Below are 25,250 nucleotides of genomic sequence, written 5' to 3'. Positions count from 1 at the left end.
GGCCAGGCTACTGTGTGAAAGTTCTGTTTGTTTCTCCTTGATGAAACCCCCCGCCCCTTGGTTCACTCTACTTCCCTATAAGCTAACCACCCTCCCCTCCTCCCTTCGATCATCGCTTGCAGAGGCAATAAAGTCATTGTTGCTTCACATTCATGCATTCTTTATTCATTCATCACACAAATAGGGGGATCACTACCAAGGTAGCCCAAAAGGGGTGGTGGAGGAGGGAAGGAAAATGCCACACAGCACTTTAAAAGTTTACAACTTTAAAATTTATTGAATGCCAGCCTTCTTTTTTTTTGGGCAATCCTCTGTGGCGGAGTGGCTGGTTAGCCGGTGGTCCCCCCACCGCGTTCTTGGGCGTCTGGGTGTGGAGGCTATGGAACTTGGGGAGGAGAGCCGTTGGTACACAGGGGCTGTAGTGGTAGTCTGTGCTCCAGCTGCCTTTGCTGCAGATAAACCATACACTGGAGCTCACTGGTTTGGTCCTCCAGCAGCCTCAGCATTGAATCCTGCCTCCTCTCATCACGCTGCCGCCACATTTGAGCTTCAGCCCTGTCTTCAGCCCGCCACTTACTCTCTTCAGCCCGCCACCTCTCCTCCCGGTCATTTTGTGCTTTCCTGCACTCTGACATTATTTGCCTCCACGCATTCGTCTGTGCTCTGTCAGTGTGGGAGGACAGCATGAGCTCGGAGAACATTTCATCGCGAGTGCCTTTTTTTTTCTTTCTAATCTTCACTAGCCTCTGGGAAGGAGAAGATCCTGTGATCATTGAAACACATGCAGCTGGTGGAGAAAAAAAAAGGGACAGCGGTATTTAAAAAGACACATTTTATAAAACAGTGGCTACACTCTTTCAGGATAAACCTTGCTGTTAACATTACATACATCGCACATGTGCTTTCGTTACAAGGTCGCATTTTGCCCTCCCCCCACCGCGTGGCTACCCCCTCAACCCTCCCTCCTCCCCGTGGCTAACAGCGGGGAACATTTCTATTTAGCCACAGGCAAACAGCCCAGCAGGAACGGGCTCCTCTGAGTGTCTCCTGAAGAAAAGCACTCTATTTCAACCAGGTGACCATGAATTATATCTCACTCTCCTGAGGATAACACAGAGAGATAAAGAACGGATGTTGTTTGAACGCCAGCAAACATACACTGCAATGCTTTGTTGTACAATGATTCCTGAGTACGTGTTACTGGCCTGGAGTGGTAAAGTGTCCTACCATGAAGGACGCAATAAGGCTGCCCTCCCCAGAAACCTTTTGCAAAGGCTTTGGGAGTACATCCAGGAGAGCCGCGAATGCCAGGGCAAAGTAATCCTTTCACATGCTTGCTTTTAAACCATGTATAGTATTTTAAAAGGTACACTCACTGGAGGTCCCTTCTCCGCCTGCTGGGTCCAGGAAGCAGCCTTGGGTGGGTTCAGGGGGTACTGGCTCCAGGTCCAGCGTGAGAAACAGTTCCTGGCTGTCGGGAAAACCCGTTTCTCCACTTGCTTGCTGTGAGCTATTTACAACCTCCTCATCATCATCTTCTTCGTCCCCAAAACCTGCTTTCGTGTTGCCTCCATCTCCATTGAAGGAGTCAAACAACATGGCTGGGGTAGTGGTGGCTGAACCCCCTAAAATGGCATGCAGCTCATCATAGAAGCGGCATGTTTGGGGCTCTGACCCAGAGCGGCCATTCGCCTCTCTGGTTTTCTCGTAGGCTTGCCTCAGCTCCTTAAGTTTCACATGGCACTGCTTCGGGTTCCTGTTATGGCCTCTGTCCTTCATGCCCTGGGAGATTTTGACAAAGGTTTTGGCATTTCGAAAACTGGAATGGAGTTCTGATAGCACGGATTCCTCTCCCCATACAGCGATCAGATCCCGTACCTCCCGTTCGGTCCATGCTGGAGCTCTTTTGCGATTCTGGGACTCCATCATGGTCACCTCTGCTGATGAGTTCTGCATGGTCACCTGCAGCTTGCCACGCTGGCCAAACAGGAAATGAGATTAAAAAGTATGTGGTTCTTTTCCTGTCTACCTGGCCAGTGCATCTGAGTTGAGAGTGCTGTCCAGAGCAGTCACAATGGAGCACTCTGGGATAGCTCCCGGAGGCCAATACCGTCGAATTGTGTCCACAGTACCCCAAATTCGAGCCGGCAAGGCCGATTTAAGCGCTAATCCACTTGTCGGGGTGGAGTAAGGAAATCGATTTTAAGAGCCCTTTAAGTCGAAATAAATGGCTTCATCGTGTGGATGGGTGGAGGTTTACATCGATTTAACGCTGCTAAATTCGACCTAAAGTCCTAGTGTAGACCAGGGCTTAGAACAGTGGTTTTCAAGACTAGGTCTAAGATTTCCAAAGGGGTCTGTACCTTCATTTTAAAATTTTTAGGGGTCCGCAAATGAAGAGAGTTTGAAAATGACTGCTTTAGTAAATCGCATTAGCAAAAGAAGTTACATGTTACAGAGGGCAGGGTGATGGGTTACAGTAAAATGTTACATTTATTTCTAGCACTACATCTGTCAGTCTCCTGAGGTGGTCTATTTCAATTTAGTTTAAATTCTTTGTCTAAATTTAATTTCTGAAGGTGATGTTTAGGGGAGTGAGATTTGATTAAACTGTCCAAACAGTTTACTTTCATCAGAACAAACAGTATTGTCCAACATGAGAGGTCTTGTCATGATAATAACTGTGACACTGCTGTCAGTCACTGTAGTTTAGTGCAAAGAAGTTTAAATAACCTAATTAATGTTTAATCCATCTCTGACACACACAAATAACTCTCAAAGAAGAATGGAGGATATTTTTAATTTGTATTCTCTGGTGGGATTTATATATTTTATATTAATGGGGAAGAAATATTAGAAAAAATCCTTTTTAAAAGTGTACAAGTGCTATACTTTGGCAGTGGCATCTCTCTTCCTTTTTAGTTTTAATTACCTATTGTACTTTAGCTGAATGCAGTGGAATGGCAAAATTCACCCTATTAGAAATAAGAAAAGGAGTACTTGTGGCACCTTAGAGTAACAAATTTATTTGAGCATAAGCTTTCGTGAGCTACAGCTCACTTCATCGGATGCATTCAAAAACCCTTCTGGAAAGTACAGCCAGTAGCGAAGGGCGCCATATGTCACACAGCTTCCCAGCTGTGATGGGCTTTCCACGGGGCTGGGGGAGGGCATTTCCCAGCTCAGGCCCAGAACAGCGCAGGGGGAGGGGGTGGGGAGCTATATTTAAAGCCACCCAGTGTATTTATAAAAGCCCAGATAATTTGCACCCTGCAGGCCAGTTGTGTGTGTGTGACTATCTCAGGGGGGCTTTGTCTGTTGAAAGTGTGAAAAACCTCTGGAAAACCTGAGTAACAGAGGTGACCTATAAGAATGTCAGTATCTATATTCTTAACTCTCCACCGCAGGCAAACAGGGTTATTTTCATGCCCTGGGCATGGCAGAATTTAGCAGAGCGATAGCTCCAAGCAGACAAGGGTGATGCTGCCGGAGGGTTATTTCGGGATGTGTTTCTTTCCAATCTTTTTTTTTTTTCTGTGCATTTCTTTATTTTACTGCACCAGGGAGTGTTTTTCACCTTAATGCATCCGATGAAGTGAGCTGTAGCTCACAAAAGCTTATGCTCAAATAAATTTGTTAGTCTCTAAGGTGCCACAAGTCCTCCTTTTCTTTTTGCAAATACAGACTAACACGGCTGCTGCTCTGAAACCTATTAGAAATGTGGTTTCAGTTCCCACAGACCCTATTTTTCTTCTTCATTGACCCCACTTATTTTAGATGCTTCATGATGTAACACAATATGATGCATTGTATTGGAGATGAGCCTTCACGCAAACCCACTGTAGCTGCTGTCTCTTACAGGTTACTTTTAAAATTGTGGTCTTGTTCTGGAGCAGATGCTGTACATTTGGGTGGTTATGTTCCATGACTTGCTGTGTTTTTTCCTTGTTTAATAACTACAACCATGCTGCTTGAAATGATGCTTTGGGGTTTTCTCCCCTCACTGCCCTTTTATCTAATTATGGACGATCAGTTTTCCTTCCCCCTCACCTTTCTTTTTTTAACTATAGCTTTCACATTCTTGTCATTTAGAAACCAGAGCTCACAAGATAACCTGAGGGAGAGTCTAGTACAGCAGAACTTTTGCTGTTGCTGTAGTGAGCCAAAATAATAGTATTTCTCCTAGTTACTGATGAAATAATGAATTGTGTGATGTGTGGATCTCCTTGACCTGTTGCTTTTAATTTCTATAACCCAGGTCACTCTAGTTCAGGCTTGCAAAACAGACACACACACGTACCAGCTCAGAAACACAATCTATTCATCCACCCTTTACTCACCTGGCAAAGAATCCCAATTTTACCTACTGCAGATAAGCAGAATGTCTCCAGGCTGCAGTACAGTGAGATTTTACTTCTCAGTGAGTTTCAATGGTCTAAAAACATTTTAAGTGGTGAATCTAAGTCTGACAGTATACCAGAAATGAGACTATTTAAAAAAACACTTGTGTTATAGTTGCATCTACAGCAGGGGTGGGCAAACTTTTTGGCCTGAAGGCCACATCTGGGTGGGGAAATTGCATGCAGGGCCATGAATGTAGGGCTGGGGCAGGGGGTTGTGGTGCGGTGTGCAGGAAGGGGCTCAGGGCAAGGGATTGGGGCAGAGGAGGGGTGCAGGGTGTACGAGGGGGCTCAGGGAAGGGGGTTGGGGCGCAGAAGGGGGTGCGGAGTGCGGGAGGTGGCTCAGGGAAGTGATGCAGGGAGGAGTGCGGAGTACGGGAGGTGACTCAGGGCAGGTGGTTGGGGTGCTGGAGGAGTATGGGGTGCGGCAGGGGGTTGGGGTGTAGGCAGGGGACTCAGGGCAGGGAGTTGGGGGCAGGGTGTTGGAGGGAGTTGGGCTCTGGCCTGGTGCTGCTTACCTAGAGCAGCTCTGGGGTGGCAGCAATGCACACCAGGGCTAGGGCAGGCTCCCTGCCTGCCCTGGCCCTGGCCCTGTGCAACTCCGGGAAGTGGCCAGTACCACATCCCTGCAGCCCGGGGGGGGAGGGGGGGGAAGGGGCACAGAGGGCTCCACACACTGCCCTTGCCTGTGGGTATCTCCCCTGATGCTCCCCTTGGCAGTGGTTCCCCGTTCCCAGCCAATGGGAACTTCAGGGGAGGTACCCACAGGTAAGGGAAGCACGCAGAGCCCTCTGCGCGGGGCCGCAGGGACGTGGTGCTGGCCACTTCCGGGAGCGGTGCAGGGCCTGCGGGGATGGCTGTCCCGTGGGCCACATCCAAAGCCCTGAGGGACCAGATCCAGCCCACAGGCCATAGTTTGCCCACCCCTGATCAGGGTATGACTGACCCCATTGTGTTAAGTGCTATATAAACATATAGTAACAGAGATTCCCTAACCCAAAGAGATGGCAATATAAATAGACGAGACAGATGAAAGGAGAGAAAAAGGAAATATTATCTCCGTTTTACAGAAGGGGAACTGAGGTACCAACACACTAAGATCACATAGGAAGCTCTGTGACAGGGAAAGGAATTATACCCAGAGCTCCTGAGTCCCAGTCCGTGCCTTACCCAGAAGGCCGTCCTTTCTTTCTAATTCACAATATATTATGAATTTATAAATAATCAGGTAGAATGTTAATCAGTTGAATCATATGGGTATCAAGACATTGGATACTTTGGTAAAATATAAGAGAAGAAGTACTGCAACTGTCTATGGAAAAAAATAAACACGAACTTGAGTTGTTTAAAAAGTTTTCAGCTCAGTATTATTTTTAATTCACAAATGATTCCCTTAAATAAGCATCTCTTTCCTAAGACTCAAAGCAGCCACACTTACATTTACTATCTTAAAATTGATCCTCTTTGCTCATTCAAATTGCACTTACCTTTAGCTTCTGCTGTTTCCACTTTAGGACTGATTATAGCTGAATAGACATTGACATAATGTCCTTTGAAACCATAAAAGCCTTACTGACGTGACCAGATTTAAAACCAGATTTTTAAAATTATTTACTTATTTATTTTGCATGGAGAGAAAAAAAAGTGTTCTGGTTATTCCTATCTTCACTGAAAGAATCTTACATTCTTTAAGTGGTCAAGAATGTATCCAGTGACTTCTGAGTCCTGAAACTTAAAACGATTCTAATTATCTGTAGCTCCTTGCGTTTCCCTTTCCTAATCTTTTCCTTAGGTTCTTATTAACAATTACTGCCTTTTGTTTATACAGTATACAGATATCCTACCCTCTTTCTTTCCCACCACTTCCCTTTTCTACCTCTCCTTGATAATGTTCTAATTTAGATTCACCTTCTACGTGGATTAAATTCTTGACACTATTTTCTCTTTGGGATATTACTAGGTCATAATGGGCACTGTAAATTAAACTTTTAAACCATAGATGTATCACACACATTCTCTCTTACATCCTTAAAATAGGCGGAGCACATAATGAATATGCAGTATGTTCTGGGTTATCTATATTGAAATGATAGATGGGAATTGCTTAAAAAGACCACACGATGCCACTACTATGCCACAGAGACAGAATTATAAGAGCAACTAAAATACCTGATAAGATAGATTTTAAAAGAGAAACGTAAGAATAAAAGACAGAAAAAACCTAGTATATATCCTTATGAAATTATCCCTCTAGCCTCAAAACCTTGTTTGCCTTTATTGCAATGTATTTAAAGCAGCACAGTATTTCCAGCTCCCATACAGCATTAAATAAAAGATTTGATGACAAAAAGAGCCGTACTGTAACAACTGTGAAAATACATAGCTTCCCGTCCAGCAGAAATAATCCAATTCTTACCCCAAACCAAAATACTATTTTACAATGCAACATTTAACAGGAATAAGGATTCTGACATAAAACCCTCAGAAGTCCACATTCACTGATGACAAATGCAGGTGCCAGTTCTGTGTGGGTGTAATTTGTCCAGAAAACAGGAAGTGCGAAAGTAGCTCAGATACCATGGTATAAACTGATAAGTACTGTAACTTGTACGGTTTGATATTTGGTAGATGTGTGCAGAACAAATGTCAGCTTTCATACTAAGGAAAAGGCTGGTCTTGTAAAGGCATTGGACTGAGACACAGGAGATCTGGCATCAATTCTCTGCTCTGCTACAGCGTTCCTATGTGATTTAATCTCATTTAATCTCTCTGTGCCTTAGTTCCCCCATTTGTAAAATAGGGATACGAATTCTCCCACCTTTTGTCTGCTTAGTCCATTGACATCTTTATGCGTTTGTACACTGCTTAAAACAATGGAACCCAAATCTCTCTCACTGCCTCTAAGTGCGGCTGTAATACAAATAATCGGGGTCTGAAATGGGAAAAAGCAGGAGGGCGCAATATAAAATAAAATATTTAGTTATAATGGCTGTTAAAACTGAAAACTTACTGATGCTCATTCCCCACTCCAGCTTCTTTATGCCAGGTGAAAGAGCCAGAGCAGGAGTAAAGGGGCCCTAAAGCCCAGATGGTGGGATTTTCAAAAGTGCCTAAGGGCTTGTCTACACTGGCACTTTACAGCGCTGCAACTTGCTTGCTGAGGAGCATGAAGACCCCCCCAGCCCCACCCCCGAGCACAGCAAGTTTCAGCACTGTAAAGCACCAGCATAGACAGTGCCCCAGCGCCAGGAGCCGCGCCCCTCGTGGAGGTGGTTTTATTAGAGCGCTGGGAGAGCTCTTTCCCAGCGCTCTGCCGCGACCACACAAGCCACGTTGAAGCACGGCTGCAGCAGTGCTTTAGCGTCGCCAGGTTAGACTAGCCCTAAGTGATTCAGGAGCACAAATCACATAGAAGCATAAGTCCTAAAATCATTCAGTACTTTTGAAAATCTCACCCAAAGTCAGGGTGGATAAAAATCAAAGATTAAAAAAAAAAAATTGGATTTTTTTTGGTTTAAATCAGATTTTTTTTTATAAAATACTTTTTGAGGAAAAAACCTATCTAAAGATAGTTTTAATTAAGATACGTTATAGCTCAAAGATATCTCATCATGAAATAGGGATTATAAATTCTAATTCTATAGTATGAGACAATATATTCATGTAATGTTTAAGAAAAGTTTTGTAAATGAGTTCCAATATTTCATGGATTAGGGACCCAATCTTATGGGGTTCTAGGGGCTTCAGTATAGATTATTTAGGTTAATCTTTCTATCTATCCAATGGGACTCTGTGTTCAGTCTAGAACAGGGGTTTCCAAACTTGGTTCGCAGCTTATTCAGGGTAAGCCCCTGGCGGGCCGTGAGATGCTTTGTTTACCTGAGCATCCGCAGGTACGGCCATTTGCAGCTCCCAGTGGCTGTCGTTCACTGTTCCTGGCCAATGGGAGCTGCAGGAAGCTGTGGCCTAGCCCGTGGTGTTTCACACAGATCCCATTGGCTGGGAACAGCAAACCACAGCCACTGGGAGCTGTGAGCGGCTGTACCTGCGGACACTAAGGTAAACAAAGTGTCTTGCAGCCTGCCAGGGGCTTACCCTGAACAAGCCGTGAACCAAGTTTGGGAACCCCTGGTCTAGAAGACACCAGATATGCTTAATTTTACAGTTCTCAAACTGTGGATTTGTGTCTCCAGAGATAACATGCTTGTTAACAGCAAAAATGGTTTTAAATAAATAAGTAAATAAATAAATAAATAAAATATAGAGGTGAGAAATAACAGACCTCAACCCTATTGTCCCTCTGCAAATTTGTGTACACACAGAGTCAATCCCTTACCTCTCTCTAAAAGTGCAAAGTTTCAAAAAGTTCAACAAATAGAAGATTGTTGCGGGCGGAATAGATGTGGACAAGGAGAACAACTCTGGAGATAAATGTGAGACGGGAGGGACAGGCAGTAGAAACAAAAGTGAAACTGTTTGAACAGCATATTCAAGAGGTCTTGACGTCTTTCTGAGTGTAGTCTTAATTGATTTGAGAGCTACCATACCATTCTCTCACTAGAAGGGAAAACCTATAATGGCAGCAGGCCATAAAAGAGACCCACTTTGGAAATATTCTAATGAAGTTCCTCTACCTATGGGTAAGACAGGCATGCGTGCAAAATGCAAACAGTGCAACAAAGAAATGCAAGGCCTGGTTGCCCGAATGAAACAACATGAGAAGTGTTCCTTCTCAGGAGGAAGCGGAGTTGAAGATGATGAAAGGAACATGTCTGACCACGCAGGATCTTCAGATTGGTAAACTTTTTTATTTCATACTTCTTTCTTAAGGACTGCCTGTCTTCCTTCTGGACTATTCTTGAATTCTCATGTTTGAGCAAAAAATATAGTTGTTACTCTATGGTACTATCATTTTAGATGCCGTTGTGATAAAAAAATAAATAGCTGAAATAGGCAGATCTTCCTTTTACAATTTCACCTTTAAAGTAGTACTGAGTGTCAGTGAATGCAGTGAGTAATACTAAATGAGCAGTATGGCACTAATAATTAAATAACTGCATTGACTTATTTTGTTTAGGAGAATCCATCCTCACTATATAGAATTCTGAAGACTATCCACCTTCAAGATCACCATCATTTTCTATAGTTTCAGAGTTATCTGCCGATGATAGTGTTTCAGTCACATCATTTATGTCACATAGCCACAGTATATCCATAGATAAGGCTGTGATAAGAACCAGCAGATTACAAAAAGAGGTAATTGATGAAAAAATTGCCCCGTTTGTTTATGCAACAAACTCTCCTTTCCGTATGATTGAGAACCCACGTTTCATTAACATGGTTCAGTCATTAAGACCAGGATACTGTCCACCCAACAGAGCAGATGTCGCAGGCAAATTGCTGGATAAAGTGTATGAAAGAGAAATTGAGCAGTATGCAAAAAGATCTGGAGGGTGAAATTGTTAACTTGAGTCTTGATGGGTGGAGCAACGTCCAACAACGATCCTGTTGTATGTGCTCGTGTGACAACAGAAGAAGGGAATGTCTTCCTTACAGAAACAATTGATACATCAGGAAATGCATACACAGCAGAACACTTACAAGTAGCAGCAGTAAAAGCTATAACAAACTGTGAAAAAAAATTCAAATGTCTAGTATGCAGCTTGGTCACAGACAATGCTACAAATGTATCCAAGATTAGAAGAAATTTAGAAGAGAGTCCCAAGCTAATAACATACGAATGCAGTGCTCATGTGATGCATCGTCTAGCCAAGACTTCAGTGTTCCAGAAATAAAGGCTAATGTTGTTGAAATTGCAAAATACTTCTGTAACAACCACTTTGTAGCAGCTGCTCTGAAAAAAGTGGGAGGAACCAAGCTTACTCTCCCACAAGACAGGCGATGGAACTCAGGAGTGGATGGTTTTGAGCGCTAGATCAAGAACTGGCCTAATCGGATGACAGTTTGTGAACAAAATCGTGAAAAAATAGATGGCACCGTCACAGCCGAAGTTCTCAACATTGGGCTTAAGAGAAATGTTGAACACATGCTGAGTACCCTACAGGGAAATAGCTGTTTTATTGCTGACGCTATTGAAACTTGAAAGGAACTGAGTGAGATCTTAAAAAGAGAAATATACAATGACAGAGAGTTAAATTACAAGCATTAAGAAAACGAATGGGACAAACACTATTTCCAGCTCTTTTCTTGCAAATATTCTCAATGCTCGGTACCAGGTTGCCAACTGCTGAAGAAGAAGAGTTGGCTATGATATGGACATCCAGCAATCATCCCTCCATAATGCCAACTATAATAAACTTCAGAGCGAAGGGTGAACCATTCAAGAAATATGTTTGCTGATGATGTTTTAAAGAAAGTCACACAAGTGAACTGGTGGAGGTCACTTAAGCACTTGGATTCAGAGACTATTGAAGTGATAATCTCACTTTTAACAGCAGTAGCTTCTGCTGGTGTAGAAAGAATATTTTCTTCCTTTGGACTAATTCATTCCAAACTGAGAAATTGTTTGGGACCTGAAACAGCAGGAAAGCTTGTTTTTCTTTTCCAGACCATGAACAAACAGGAAAATGAAGGTGAAGACAACTGAGTTAGCTGCAGAAGCCAATATTTTAAGTTTCTCATGTTGACCTGCTGACATAGTTGATTTAATTTTTGTTTTTTTTAATATTTCATTTAACTATTTTAGTTAAAAACAATTTTAACAAAAACAAACCTGATTTTAAAAAACTTGAATGTTGAACTAAATTCAAAAATTCATATACTTATTTTGTTAAAATATGTTTGCTGTTGAAGAAAAAAAATCGAGAATACATAACATTGTTATTTTAGTTAAATAAAAATTTAAATGTCTGTCTGGTGATGTTCTCCTCCTAATACAGCATAGCAAGAAAATCCTCCAAATATTAATGATTAACCTGTTGAATTAGAGATAGTTCACCTCCCAATGACTTCATAAATAGCTGCTTCAATTACTTTTGGTAAATGAAATAACCAATCATTCATTTTCTGATATAGCTGTAAAACTAATCTGAAAGGTTTTCAAAATAAATCACTTTAAAAATGTATAGTGTGTACCTTCTAAAAATGAAACCAACATACATCTCTGAGTTGTGAAGAATATGTACTAAGGTTAAACAACCAACAAGAATGCACTTTTATGTTGAAAGCCATGATTAAATCGAGTCTTCCTGACTAGTGATTTAAATCAAATCCACCCTGCCCAAAGCAACTTGTTAAAAGCAAGGAAATAAAATACTAATTTTAAAGGCAAAGAATGCACTGTATTAAAGCACATAAACCGTATGGAGAAAGGAATGGTCCCCCTCTAGAATATATAAACACATCAAAGTGCCACTATCATAGCAGCAGGAACTCTGGCTTGCCAGTGCCTTGCGCTTCACTGAGACTTCTGCGCACACAAGCAGAAAAATATTGTTTCAGAATTAAAATAAGCCCATTTAGCAAGATTGCTTAGATGGCAATTTTCAGAGCCTATTTTAATGTGTTGCAGAGTAATCTGACTTTGAAAATATGTAAATAATATTATCCTCCCAGACCCTAACAGTGCAGGGAGAAGAGAGCAAGATTATTCAGAGCATTTAAAAACAAGAGCTAGTTTCTGCCAAGGAACAGCTGTATTTGCTTTGAAAGGAACAGAAGAAAAGACTGAAAATTAACCTTTTAGTGCCATTGAGTATGACTGCATAACAATGCTCTTTGCAACTGGGAGAAAGACACAGAACCTAGCTATTGTGAGCTGTGCTTTTGGACTGCCACCTCAAATGAACAGTGTTTTTTTTTTTTTTTTTTTTGGTATCTGAAGAATTTGTTTATCTTAAAGGTAATCTGCAAAGGGGGGGGGGAAGAGGCGAACTGGGCTTGTGCTCTTTTCAGTTGAAAGGTTCCCCTCCAAAATAAAACCCTTCAAAATACTTTTAAAAAACATTTGCAATTTTGGTCCTATCTGATATGATTAGAGAACTAGTAAAATAGTGACATACCAAAGCCAAGAGAGTGAAAGTTGAGGTATTAAGAGGGGAAAGAATTTTTAGGTCTGTCTACACTCAAACTTACATTGGCGTGGCTAAACTGATGTAAACCCCTGTGGCCTTATCTAGACTGATATTTAGGGTATGATGTTGGCATGTGCTAACATGTCCATTAAAAAAAAAAGTCTAGTGTAGGCAAGACATGCTGCCTTTAGCACATACTAAGATGGTCGAATTAAAGCAGATTGTAAAATGTTCTCTGAGCTCCACTTGGCTCCCTTGTGGTGGGGCTTGACGGCGCGGGGGGGGGGGGGGGGGGGAGAGTAGGTTTCTTTACAACTATATCAACTGAAGGCTTTAAACAAAGCTGAGATTCTGGGGAACATAATAGTTTGAGAGAGGAGCCAGTTCACCATGTACCAGCCCAATTAGATCCCTGTGTTCTAGGATCTCAAGAAGGTTAGCAAACTGTATGTTGGAACCCCAGAACAGATGCAACTCCAAAATAGGTTTGCAGAGTTTGTTCATTCATAATTTTGAATGTGTTGGGGATATTTTTGTTGCAGTTTGTTTTGTAATGGTTATTTTTGTCAATAGATGCATTAGTTATGTTAATCAGAGAAATGGAAGGTGCCTAAGGCCATGGCTACACTTGCAGATGTAGAGCGCTGTGAGTTCAACCCACCTTCGGAGAGCGCTGCAGGGAAAGCACTGCCGTCTGTCCACACTGACAGCTGCAAGCGCACGGGCGTGGTCACATTTGCGGCATTTGCGGCAGCATTGGGAGCGGTGCATTATGGGCAGCTATCCCACAGAGCACCTCTTCCCATTCTGGCGCTGTGGCTGTGGGAAGGGGGCGGGGATTGCAGGGCATTCTGGGTCCTGTCCCAATGCACCGTGATGCATCGGTTCACATCCCAGCATTCCCTGTGCTTCCATCCACATTTGGTGCCATCTTTCAACGTTTTTTGTAGTGCGCGCTCTGTCTTCCCTTTCGGTCTGCGGGAATGGAGCCCGAACTGCTGAGGAGGATGCTGACGAGTCTTGCCAGCACATCACGTTTGGCAGTCGAGTTATTCCTTAGGATCCAAAGTGACAGTGAGGGCTCCAACGATATCGACTCGAGTAACGCATATGACATGAGTTTGCTTGTGGCATTCACAGACATGCTCACCACCACTGTGGAACGCCGCTTTTGGGCTTGGGAAACAAGCACTGAGTGGTGGGATCACATTGTCATGCAAGTCTGGGATGACGAGCAGTGGCTGCAGAACTTTTGGATGAGAAAAGCCACTTTCATGGGACTGTGTGAGGAGCTCGCCCCCACCTTGTGGTGCAAGGACGTGAGATTGAGAGCTGCCCTGATGGTGGAGAAGCGGGTGGCTATTGCAGTCTGGAAGCTGGCAACTCCAGACAGCTACCGATCGGTTGCTAACCAGTTTGGAGTGGGAAAGTCAACCATTGGAATAGTGTTGATGCAAGTTTGCAGGGCCATTAATTGCATCCTGCTCAGAAGAACCGTGACTCTGGGTAACGTGCAGGACATTGTGAATGGCTTTGCACAAATGGGTTTCCCTAACTGCGGAGGGGCGATAGATGGCACACATATTTCAAATCTGGCACCAGCCCACCTAGCCTCTGAGTATGTTAATTGGAACGGATATTTCTCTACAGTTCTCCAGGCGTTTGTGGATCACTGTGGGCATTTCACAGACAATGCAGGCTGGCCCAGAAAGGTGCATGATGCACGCATTTTTCGGAACACTGGCCTGTTCAGGAAGCTGCAAGCCGGGACTTTTTTTCCACAGACCAGATCACCGTAGAGGAAGTTGAAATGCCCGTTGTGATCCTTGGAGACCTCGCTTACCCTTTAATGCCGTGGCTCATGAAACCCTACACAGGGAGCCTTGACAGCAGCAAGGAGTGGTTCAACAGGCTGAGCCTGTGGAGAATGAGTGGAGTGAGCTTTTGGCCGTTTAAAGGGCCGCTGGTGCTCTCTGTATGGGAAGCTGGACCTGGCCGATGACAGCATCCCCGCGGTTTTATCCGCGTGCTGTACCCTCCATAACATTTGTGAAGGGAAGGGTGAACGATTCACTCAGGCATGGAATTCAGAGGTTCAACACCTGGAGGCTGAATTTGAACAGCCAGAGAGCAGGGCTATTAGAGGGCCCAGCGTGGGACTGCAAGGATTAGGGATGCCTTGAGGGAGCAATTTGAGGCTGAAAGCCACCAGTAATGTCTGGTACCTTGCACGGGAGCGAAGTGCAGTGGTTCCAATGTTAGTAGGAATCTGTGTTTGCTACGCTGACTTGCAGTGCCTGTTTCTTTCCTGGGATAAGGTATCTTTTACTTTATGCAATAATAAAGAATGTTTTCAAAGCCAAAAAATCCCTTTATTGAAAAGAAAATTCAGTTATTGAAAAGAAACACAACTGCTTGGGGAAAAAAAGGGCAAGGGGGTGGGGTGGGGAACTGTACAATCACAGATTTGCATATGTCCTGTTTGAAGTACTGTGCAATGAGTGCTGCACTTCAGGATGGCTATACTGCATGGAATGGGGGTTGAGTGCAGAGGGTAAGGGTCGTAGTTTTCAGGGCTGGATGGTGAAGCAACAGGTGTTGGAGGCAGCTGGGGCGGTAAGAACCCGGATGTTGGGGAAAGTGGGTTGGAGGTGACATGAGGGCACAAGGGAAAGAGTTTTGGGACAAGGGCGGCGGGGCGGGCGTGGTAGTCCTCCCCCTGCATGGCTACGAGCGCCTAGATAGTGTCCACTTGGCGCTCCATTATGCTTACCAGCTGATCCATGTTTTGCTGCCGGAGCACCGCGCTTTTGGGCCGGCACTCCTCATTCTGCTGACGGATCCTCCTTTCAGTCTCCCACCACTCCTGCACTTTTTGATTTTCATTACTTGAATGCTGCATTACTTCATGCAACATGTCTTCCTCGCATCTGATTCTTTGGAGTCTTTCGGCCGGTGATAACACGGACGGCTGAGATTTCAAGGATGCATCTGTAAAGGCAAAATGCAACACTTTACAGAGGCAGCATTGTTCACACCAGACAGAGCAATGATTCCCCCATACTTAAGGGCAAGCACAGTCTACACAATAGCATAATTTGCCCATCCCAAAGCAAGAGCACATAACCCACGGGAGCCCCAAAATGGTGAGTAAGCACAGGGTCAAGTGTGACTGATTGTTTCATGGCTGTACTGTCCTCTGGGTTTCTGTGCCTTGGGGAGAACCAACAGTAGCAGGGGGCCCCTACACTGAACTGGATGAGACCTTTGAAGAGATCACTGAGGCCTATTACCGCGATATGAGAGAGCACATCAACGCCCATTGCACATCTAGGCATACATGCAGCTCTAATCCTCCTCACCCCAAGAGCCCGCACCGAATACCTATCTTCCCAAAATAAAGCTGCTTACTGAGATCCTCTTCTGGTGTTTGTCCTTTCCCAAGCACCGGCTGCTGCAACTGGCTACCTTCCTCCTGGCTTGAGAACAGCTCCCGGCTGTATGCATCTAGGGATTCTGGGGTGTCTTCCTGCACCTCAGCACCCTCACTCCCGCTTTGCTCCTCCTCCTCCTGCCTTGTTGCATTGGGCTCTGAAGTGTCCATGGTGGTCCTCTAAGTGGAGGTGGGGTTGCCCCCAAATATCGAATGCAACTCTTTGTAGAAACAGCAGGTCATGGAGGCAGCACCGGAGTGGTTGTTTGCCTTGCGGGCTTTGCGGTAGGCATTTCGCAGCTCCTTCACTTTAATCCTGCACTGCACTGCATCCCAGTCATGGCCCCTTTCCATCATGTCCCTTGATATCTGCCCAAAGGTATCATAATTTCTACGGGTGAAGCGCAGCTGGGACTGGACAGCTTCCTCCCTGCAAACATTGATGAAGTCCAGCACCTCACCATTGCTCAATACTGGGGATCGCCTGGCGCGTGGAGGCATGGTCACCTGGAAAGATGCACTGAGAGCACTCCACGCCTGGCTGAGCAAACAGGAAGGAGATTTTCAAAATTCCCAGAGAATTTAAAGGGCGGGTCTGACGGTTGGTCACCTGACGGCAGGGCAGTAGAGTTCAAAGTGATGACCAGAGTGGCTAGAATGGGCATTGTGGAACACTTCTGGAGGCCAATCAGAGCGCATTAACAGGACAGGTTGTCCACACTGGCGCAGCAGCACTTCAGCGGGGATGCAGCAAACGTTATTCCACTCGCTGAGGTGGATTACCAGGAGCGCTCTAGCCACGGAGTCAGAGCACTCTATGTGCCTTGCCAGTGTGGATGGGGAGTGAGCTAGTGCGCACGGGGCTCCTTTATTGCGCACTAACTCGCAAGTGTAGCCAAGCCCTAAGAGAGAGACTCCCCTGTAGCCTCAGGGAAAGTGTGATGACCTGATAACAGAGGCTGGAAAGATCACTGCAGACAGAGCTGAAAATAGAACCCAGACAAACCCAAGTCTTATCCACTTTTCTACACTGCCTTTCAGAAGGAATCAATCAAGTATCTGCATGTGTAATTCTAACTAACTGTGGATCACTGTGCCTCTAGTGGCTAGATCATACAGAGTCAGAATTAAAGGCCAGAAGGGATCACTGGATTAGAATTCTTCTTTTAAAATCTAAAAATGTAAATGTAGGTCAAATTCTGCCTTCAGATGTGTAAGTAGAGCAGAGCTCTCATTTAAGGCAATGTGAAGTTGCACATCTACACCTCAAGGCAGACTAGCTCCTAATAATTTTGTGCAAACAACACCTCAGCTTGCACGTTTGACTTAATGTCATAACATTTTAAATGTTCATGGTACTTGACAGATTCCTAATAAAACTTCTTAAGGGTATCTTTGGAGTAAAATTAGTGCTTATTTACTGATCTTTCATTAGTCTAAGAAATAAAGCACCAATACTAAAATGACTGTGAGAAAAATTAAAAATTCATCGGCTTCTGCCTTCACACTGTGTATTGTTCTTTAGCTCAAGTGGTAGAAACTCAAGCTGTTAACTCTAGAGATCCCAGTTTAATCCCTGAAGATGATGCAACCAGGGGCATCATCATGCTTCCCTGTGCTGTCTCTAACTACTAGATCATAGCCCACTCCCAGACCTAGGAACAGAACCCAGGAATCTCGATGCCCAGCATATTAATGCTAAAACACACACAGTTGTATAACTCAGCCTGTAATAAAGTATGTGTTTATCTCCCTCAATGGTCTGCTCCTTGTAGAGAAAATAACAGCACACTTTCACCCCTCCCTAATTCCTATAGGTGAAGTGGTAGAGGTCAGTTTATGAGGCCATAGAGGAAAAGTGCATGTAATTTAGCATGAGGACTCTTAATAGTTCATATTATTTTATATTGTAATACATATCTAGAAATTAGTTTGGCCATTGGGCTAATATTTATTTTGTTTTATGCTTAGTGTTTGTAGTTTGGTTAAATTGGAGGTGTCCTTTAGGAACAGGTTAGGGCATATTGTATAGACTTTGTATGAAAAACAGGAGATGTCACTGGTATGCAGAGGTGCAGGGGCTGTGCCAGTGAGAATTCCAAAAAGGTCAGAATTTGATTTAATATACTTCTCTTTCAGACAAGTATCTTTCTTGCAGGGATAACGTTATCTTTTGTAAGGGGACTGGATGAGGTAGGGCTTTGCTAATGACCTTCAGATTCTTTTGCCTTGAAGTCACTCATATGAATCCAGACCAAATGAATAGGGATTAAAAGTTGTTCCCATCTAATAGATGTCTGAGGGCCTCCACTTCCAGATCCAAGATCAAAGTCCTTACCACACTTCGGACTATTTGGCAGACTCATCAGAGAGGCTACGAAATTTACTGGCCACAAAAACTGAACTACTTATGTTACTGCTAGTAGAAGCTGCCTCATCCCCTGCCACCCCAGATGAAAGCTGAAGCAGGCAAGGCATGTGGGAAACTTGCCCTGCTGTTGCTGTGCAGAAAAACTGAGGGCTCCACACCTGGAACTGCAGAAAACTTGGCAGGGAATAGGACAGGAAACTGTGAGGATTCAGAACATGGGGGCAGGAGGCAGACTAAGGGAGTGCAGGGGAATGTGGCATTGCAAAGAGGGAGAATGTAATGAGCTGGAGACTGAGGGGAAAGGGAAGGAAATATAGATAGCAGGTGAATGCAGGAGGGCTGTTGGGGGACAGGAAATTCGGGGGAACATGGAGACAAATTGTGAGTGGGGCAATTATCTGTCCCCTACTATATAGGATACATCCTGTCTATATATACGGAGGGGAGTAGAGAGGCAGCTCTGACTCCTCAGAGGATAGAAGTGAATAAGCAGCCCCTTCTGAGTAGCAGACATGCAGGGGATGCTTTTTTGTGTCTGTATTTAAACTTGAATTTTGAACCTGAAATTATTACACAAAATGGGGATGGGCAGCTTCCCCCTAAAATGGTAAGAAAAAAATCAGAGAGCAGGTAAAAAAACACGTTTGTTTAAAAAATCATGATTTTTAGACACCAGGGTTTGGCAATACTGCTGCACTTGAATGCTAGACATGGGATGGCAGGCAGGGCAGAGTTAAGGTTGGTGGTAGAACTGTAATTTCCTAATTGCTATTTAGCTATTTTGAACTATGGGTACAACAGTATTTTCTTCATTTGCAAATACTATTTTTTAAAAAGACAGGAAATTTGAAGTATCTATATACAGCATTAACTCTATTGAATTAGACTTTCAGATTCCTTTGTACAAAATTATACCATTTAGCAAAGAATAAATTACAGGCTTTGGCCATTTTGGGGCTCAGACTCTGGAAGAAAAGCCAAAAGGGGAATAAGGCTTCCTGGGTTATGTGAAAACAGAAAATATTTAGTTCAAGCTACAGCCTGAGAGGGCCAGCATTTCTCCTCAGGGCCTGTTAGGGAATAAGAGAAAAGGATGGGATAGCACATTGTGGGGAATATCCTGGTCCCCCCAAAAAAGAAAATCTGAATTCATCTTGGAAACAAAACTGGGAACTGTTCTAAAGGTCTTATCCAAGTACAAATAATAAAAGGACGTATAAAAGAAAGCGCAGTTCATTCCCTTGTCCACTTGCTAGACAAGAGACTGCAATTAAGGACTATCCCAAAATAAAGAAAAATTAAGTCCATTGGCTTGGAAAAGGATAGAAAAATGGGATGGCAAAACCTTCATAACATGAAATTGAGCTTCCAATTAGCAGCTATTTTGCTAGAGTGGGCAGCCACTTATTCCACTACTCTGAAAAATCGGTTAACAGAGGAAACTTATCCAAATGGACCCTCAGCCTCCCCACACAAACACACTCCCTGAGGTAAAGCAGAACTCTTTAAGAGTACTTAACAATAGATTTATTGCTGCTGCTAGGTATAACAGTGCCCTAAGCATAGGACATCCTCATTTAAAAAGCTTATAATAAATCCTTGTGACACCTCCCCCCTCCAAAGCAGGCTGAAATGTAGGGGTCTGCATAAATAAAATCTAAAAACCAAGGTACTAAGCATAAGCCATGCTTTTCTTTTCTATTTCCGTAGAACCTACCATCGCCTGTCTTTTCTTTCATCTCTATTCTATTTTCTCACCCTTTTGTTTTCTTTTCTCTTTCTCCAATTCCTCCCTTCTCCCGGTCCCATCTTTATTTTTCTATCTTATCCAGATAACTGTAAAATCATCTACAGGCATGTCACTAAACTGATGAGGAGGAATGAAATACTGTAAAGATGGTGAATGTTTTAAAAATGTATTTCATAGAAATGGTAACTTTTAAAAACAATGCTCTTTGGCACTTCTAGGGTGCTTCTCTCCACACTGATTGGTTTAGAAATAATCCAAACTAATAAAAAATTTAACATTTCTGCTTGAGAAGGTATTTGAGTGTTTCAACTGCAGATAAAATAAGTGTAAGTTCATAGCTAAAGAGGAATATGAACATGAGCTTTTTGGAACCTGAAGGCTGAAAAACAGCTGGAAAATGCTGATGTACAGATTTTGGAGTGGACAGTCCAATCATCCTTCTGATAGTCTTCAGTCTATACGAAAGCTCTTTGTACAAAAACTATGGTTCTTATCAAATAAAAACTACTTTGATTTTTCCACTGTTCTGCATCAATACATCTTGACATTCTAAATCCCCTTTATAGTGAAAAGCAAATAGTCAAAGGTCTTGACAAGAAAAAACAGGAACTTTAATCATCTTTCCATAACACAGAAAAAACACACAGTTCATTAAATGCTGGAAAAGAATACACATTTTGCATCCATCTTAAATAGTTCAGCATTTATTTAGTAAGAAAAAGTGATAGCAAGAGGTATAGAAATGAAGCATCTAGAAACCAACAAAGCAGAAACGTGTGGGTGTAATGAGGGAAATGGAAAATAAGAAAAGCAGAGTAGACCTCAGTGATAAAACTGATTAATGCAAACATACTTTGTTGTATTCAAAATTTACATATCATTAATATCATGCAAACACAAATTAAAATTAGTGGTTACATGAAATCTGCATGCAGTTCATACAATGTCAGACCATTTGTAAGGCACTGTTTTTGTGTGCAGAAAAAAATACTTATTTCTGGTAAGTCTCTTTTGAAGCATTGCACCTAGAAGCTTTTCTTTCTATTTTCTGAGCATTAGCCTTTGTATCATTGGCACAAGACTAAGAAGTCTCAGCTTACTCATTCCGTTTTTTAAATGATTTTTTATTTTAAAGCAGCTATGAAGTCACTTATGGATTATCTGACAGGTTAATGAGAATTGTTATTTTAAATTGTTACTTCCTTTCCCACTCCACCCAAACTTAACACGATCAGAATTCAGCAGCAGAACTTTCAGCTTCTGTAAAACAATGTTAACATTGTATAATTCTTGCTCTAAATTTCATCATTATTGTAACATAATTTCCTTATTAAAAAACAAGGGTCACCATGCTAATAATATTAAATCATTACTATTTACTTCACATTTAGAATCTATATTTGCATTGGATTACCAGATAACTTTTATTTTAAAAATGCTGCCATGAAAGAACCTTTAATGTTAATTCATAACATTTTTAGAAAAAAGAAAAGGATACAGACTAACACGGCTGCTACTGTGAAACCTAACATTTTTAGAGTTGCTATATTCAATCATATAAATATTAATATTTGAAATCAGTAACTAAGATTTAAAACACAGTGTAATGCTGTGCAGAAGAAAACTTGCAAGTGTAGAAGGTATACATGATAATCAATTAAAAAACTATTTTGAACCATTTTATCACACCTTGGGGGGTGTTACAAACACAAGGCCCAACAGCCAGTTTCCAAGTGCAATAACCATCCTTAAATTTCAGTTGGATTTATTGCTAATATGAAAAAGAATGTATACATAAAAATAAGAGAAACAGTGGTATTTACTGGATATTACAGACATGACATCACCATTAACAAAAGATAGAACTGTGATGTCCTGAAACATTGCAAACCATACAAACAGCCTATGGATTTACTATTTACTATTTTTTTCAGAGTAGCAGCCGTGTTAGTCTGTATTCCCAAAAAGAAAAGGAGGACTTGTGGCACCCTAGAGACTAACAAATGTATTTGAGCATAAGCTTTCGTGAGCTACAGCTCACTTCGTCGGATGCATTCAGTGGAAAATACAGTGGGGAGATTTATATACATAGAGAATATGAAACAATGGGTGTTACCATACACATTAGAACCAGAGTGATTACCAATAGCTCACCTTAAGTGATCACTCTGGTTACAGTGTGTATGGTAACACCCATTGTTTCATGTTCTCTATGTATATAAATCAGTATTTTCCACTGAATGCATCCGACGAAGTGAGCTGTAGCTCACGAAAGCTTATGCTCAAATAAATTTGTTAGTACTTGTGGCACGCTAGAGACTCCTTTTCTATTTGTACTTTGTTCATTTACCATACTACCCAGGTGGGTTGAATACGCAGAGAAGCTGCTAGTAGAAAGAAAATGATCAGGTAAGAAATTTCTCATCTGTTGCACAGCTTCTCTTTCCCATTCATCACGAATGAGAAGTATCAAGCAGTGAATCAGAGAATTGGGGAAGGATAAGCAGATTTTTAATTATTATAGTAGAATAATAGGCAGGAATGGAAGTTCCTCCCCATATAAAGCAAGAGCTTTGTAAACTAAGGAATTATATGGGAATCAACTCTTCCTACCAAAGGATGTCTTTGTGGAGAAATGCAAGTCTTCCTCAGATAAAGTCTCATATACTTTTCCCACATCGCTTCCCAGCTGCCTATCATGTGAACTGGTGCAGGGTTCTAACATCTTGTGGCCATAAGACCCAGGCATTTTGGATGGCATGACAGGAACAGGGTAGAATTGGTATCTGTACTCTATATGCTCGAGATACTAGAGGGAAGAATAACCTTTTAGAGGAACTAATTCCAAACACTGTTTTTCTGAGGTAATGGCAACTAGAAAAGCCAGTCAGCCACAGGGCTGTCATTCTGATTAATCTTGACATCTGATGATTCTCGGATGTAGAGTCTGATGTGCCTTCCTATGGAATGCAAGTAAGGCTGGTACTTATGTTTTTGTGATGCTTTGTTGAAGGACTCCAATCAACAATAATGGAGATACTCTAGTGTAGCTGAAATCACTAGAATCTTATTATATTTGTATTACACTAGCATCTAAAGGTCAGGACCCTCTGGTGCTGGCACCATACAAAACAAACAGTCTTTGCTCCAAACAGTTTACTGTTTCCCTTTGCACCAGGAATATAATTTGAACAGATTATTGAATGAAATTTGCTGGTTAAATTCTGTCAGGATACCCAACATAGGCTAATGGAGAATCCCTCCTGAATTGCACTTCGCTTCTGATTCCTGGGTTGTTACATAGGTCATCCAGATTTGTATGAAAAAGGAGTTCCTGTTTCATGAGTTATGGTGTTTTCTGCAGGCTAGACAGCTGACGGACCTCCATTGCACTATTCTCAAGTGGCTTCTGGGAGGACTGGGAGGATTTCAATTCTCCCTTTTCCTGTATTCTTTATCTGAACTTTCTTGAAAGACTGCTGATTCTTTTCTGCTCAGGACATTATTTTCATTGTTGCAGAGGAGATTTTCTCTCTGTTTACACCCTGGTTTTGGAAAGGATATAAACACTCATGCCTCAAACAAAAGACTACTGTAAACAGGAGGTAGGAAAAAACTTCCTCCGCATGCACCATCGTTGCCTGGTATGTGGCTTCCTGCCTCATCTTCTGAACCAGCTGGTACTAAGCACTATCATAGATAGGAACTACACTCGATGAACCACTGGTCTGATCCCATATGGCCTGTTTATATTTTTATTCAGACATGCCACTGATAGAGTGGTTGAGGAGAACTAAAAGGATATGTAGTTTGAGATTTTGGAAATTTGTCTTGCAAGTATGCTTCTGCAAGGCTTGCATCCATAATGAGTACTGCAAGGGCCTAGACTGAAAACTGGGTTGGCTTTGTATTCGGTGCATGATTCCAAGCCCTGAGAAGAAATTTCTGCAAGTACATTTCAAGAAACCCACTCAGAGGATGAAGCCGATACATAGCATTAGCAATCCTAGTCACTGGAGATACTTGGCTAAAGATGATCACTGCCAGGAAACAACTTATGCAATGGAGTTTTGGATCTTTTCACACGTTTACCATGATGGCACAATTATGGCCAGAGCCCTGTATTGACCCCTGGGTGAACAATACTGTGTACTGGGTTCAAAAGCTCTCAATTTTGGACAACTGGTGGGTATGAATCCTTTTTAGTAGCCATCCAGTTATGGGTCTGTTTTTCTAGATAGTGCTATACATGGATATAGGTGTGAAACTTGTGGCCTGAGTCTTCATTCAACTAGTACAAGCTGTTAAAACTCCAGGTGCAGAGAAGCATCTGGCATTCCCTGCCTGGTCTCCCATCCAAGTATTAACCACAGCCAGTTTAGCTTCAGAGATTAGACAAAAATCTATGGTGCTCAAGCTGTTATGCCTGTAGATACGGATCGGAAGTAAGAGTCTTATGTGGGAACTATGAGTTCTTATACACAAATGCTTGTTTGTTCTTTGTCATGCTGAGAATTTTGTTGATAAATGAAAAAAATGCATCTAGGTTTCCTCAGAGACTTCTGCTCCAGATTTTTCCCTCTGCCAGGGTAATAGTCCTTTCTTGGCTACCCTTGGTGTTGGTAATAACCCACCAACACATTGCTACAGTGGCTTTGATAGTGCGGATTGAGGTCTCTCTGCTAGCTCAGTTACTAATATATCTAGTGTTTCCCCAAACAGTAAGTTTCCTGTAAGTTTATGCACAAGATAACTGTTTAGAATGATTGACTGTGTACGGAAGTAACATGGCTTCCTTGTAACCAAGTTAGAAGACACTGCTTAACATCAAGGATTTGACAGAGCAGAATGCAAGACATCTTACTTTAAGCAAGGATTAGATCCCTAGACAATGAGCTACATCAGGGGTTCTCAAACTGGGGGGTTGGGACTCCTCAGGGGGTCGTGAGGTTATTATGTGGGGGGTCACGAGCTGTCAGTCTCCACCCCAAACCCCACTTTGCCTCCAGCATTTATAATGGTGTTATAACCAGATAAAAAAAGTATTTATGTTGGTGGGGCACACTTAGAGGCTTGCTATGTGAAATGGGTCACCAGTACAAACCTTTGAGAATCCCTGAGCTACATGCTTGCCACCAAGTAGGCTTTTCTTAATATATGAAAAATCTTTGGTCTGACTCGCAATAGCTCAGGTTTTGAAATTGCTGCGTAGCATGTCCTCGCTTTTATACTCTGTGGGGTATTTTAGAAGGCAATCTACTTA

General features: G+C 42.5%; 1 protein-coding gene across 12 annotated transcripts in view; it reads right to left on the bottom strand.

Moving 5' to 3' along the window:
• Positions 1–249: 249 nt before the first annotated feature.
• Positions 250–25,250, bottom strand: part of ENAH (ENAH actin regulator) — a 196,592-nt gene continuing 171,591 nt past the window's right edge. For all 12 annotated transcript variants that reach the window (XM_075127055.1, XM_075127054.1, XM_075127056.1 and 9 more), the window contains 2 exons: positions 15,207–15,424; positions 250–787 (listed from right to left, as the gene is read on the bottom strand). The gene's annotated coding sequence lies outside the window, so the exon portion shown is untranslated. The remainder of the gene's footprint in view (positions 788–15,206; positions 15,425–25,250) is intronic.

Source organism: Caretta caretta, chromosome 3 (assembly GCF_965140235.1).
Source record: "Caretta caretta isolate rCarCar2 chromosome 3, rCarCar1.hap1, whole genome shotgun sequence".
Taxonomy (NCBI): Eukaryota; Metazoa; Chordata; order Testudines; family Cheloniidae; genus Caretta; species Caretta caretta.
This window is presented reverse-complemented; position numbering and strand designations above follow the sequence as displayed.